This window comes from Propithecus coquereli, unplaced genomic scaffold (genome assembly GCF_000956105.1).
Source record: "Propithecus coquereli isolate 6110/MARCELLA unplaced genomic scaffold, Pcoq_1.0 Scaffold5, whole genome shotgun sequence".
In the NCBI taxonomy this organism is placed as follows: domain Eukaryota; kingdom Metazoa; phylum Chordata; class Mammalia; order Primates; family Indriidae; genus Propithecus; species Propithecus coquereli.
This window is the reverse complement of record NW_012150840.1, coordinates 4,999,177-5,001,102: the sequence shown is the minus strand read 5'-3', so window position 1 is coordinate 5,001,102 and position 1,926 is coordinate 4,999,177. Positions and strand designations below refer to the sequence as shown.

Here is a 1,926-nt window from a genome sequence, read left to right as displayed (position 1 = left end):
TAAGACATACAAATAAACAGGCAAGGAATTGAGGCCTCAAACTCTGTAAAATGGAAATACACAGAAATAAGCAAGGCTGTAGGGTCAGTTTTTGCCTTGAGGGCATTTGAGTTTCAGTTTTCTTTGCTTCCTCCTGGAATGTGAGGGACAGACCACAAAGTCTGGAGCCAACCCCAGAATGGGTGTCTAATAGGAAATCTCCTCTGTAAAGTTATTTGTAACACATATAACTACAAGGGACTGATCTCTATAGAATAAATTCCTACAATTTATTGGAATTATTTAGAAAAAGACAACCAACAAAATTGTGTAAAGGCTTGAATAAGCATTTTATAGAAGAGGAAATATGAATGACCAATAAACATTCAAAAAAGAGATCAAACTCATTAGCAGTAATAGAAATGCAAATTAAAACCACTGTGAGATATCACTTCTTACTCACCAGACTGGTAAAAATTAAGTCTCACAATATCAAGTGTTGGCAAGGATATGGGACAACTAGAATACTTATATACAACTGGCTTAAGTGGAAATTGGCAAAATCATTTGGTGTTAATAATTTAAGACACGTGTACCTTTTAAGCCAGCAATCATACTCCTAGATATATACCCAAGGGAAGCTATTACATTCAAAAATGTTCCTAAGTAGCCCTGTTTTTGAAGGCAAAAACTGGAAACAATTCTAATGTCCATCAATAGCTGGGGAAATGAATTTTACTACAGACAATAACATGAGTAAACCTCAGGGTCATAATGATGAATTTGAAAAAAATGAAATGAGAGAAGAATACACACTAGGGGCTAGTTTAAAATCATGAAAACAAGACACACAAACACATAGTAACAATACAACAAAAGCCAGGGAAATGATAAACATAAAATTTAGGATAATGGTTACTTCTGAGAGGGAAGGAGCACACAAGAGAATTCGAATTAATCATGTTTATCTTTGAAACTCTGGTTACTAAGATGTTTATTGTTATTCTTTATACCATATACATACTTTTATAAACAATCTGTTGTATGCAGTCAATATTAAATAAGAAAAAAGAAAAGAAATACAATAAAATATCTACCATGGTTGTCTTTAAATAGTAATTTTTACTTTTTCATATTTTCCAAATTATCTTTAATGCATACATTTTAATTATAAAGAAAAAAACCCCTATACTTTATGTTCTTAAAGCATTACATTTAGAAAGAAGACCTACCTTTCTACCTTAGCTTTCTGTACTTGGACAGCTTCCTTCATGGCTGAGTTCTTAGAAACTATTTCCTGTAAAGTACACTGAAGCTGTAGTTTGGCTTCAGGGCTGGATATAGCTCCCAATTTCTCAGTCAGGTCCTGGATGTCTGCTGTTGTGGATTCCAATTCCTCTTGTTTCCTAAGAGGCATTTCTAGTGATTCTTCTGGATTATCAAGGTCTACTCTATGGGATGCGATGATGGCTTCAAGGGAAGTGATGATCTCCAATGCCCTGGTGACCTCTTTTTCATAGCATATTAAATTTCCATAAGCATCATTCAAGGCATTCTGGTGAATAGGAGATGAAATGTTGTGACAAAATTGTCGAACTTCTGGAATTTTTGTCATGCTTGAATTTTTGTGATGCATTCATAATATGTCTCTGAGTTTTATAAGAATTAGCATTCTCATACTTGCAGTTTGACAACATTATTTAACAATTAATAACTTTTTTGTTTGCATAAGGAAAAACTGTTTCCACATTTTCTAAGAAATCTAATCTAAATTCGAAATAGTATCTCACGAATCATGTCTACTGATTTATGTTCCTGCTCCAAAACTCTCATACTAGACTATGAATTACATAAAACTGAATATGTTTAACGTATATAACCTTAATCAATATTTGTGAACAAATGAAAACAAAGAACTCCAGACCACTGATGTTTTAAAATTAATGG

General features: G+C 33.0%; 1 protein-coding gene across 1 annotated transcript in view; it reads right to left on the bottom strand.

Moving 5' to 3' along the window:
• Nucleotides 1-1,926, bottom strand: part of SYNE2 (spectrin repeat containing, nuclear envelope 2) — a 295,242-nt gene that overhangs the window by 155,875 nt on the left and 137,441 nt on the right. The window lies entirely within an intron of this gene.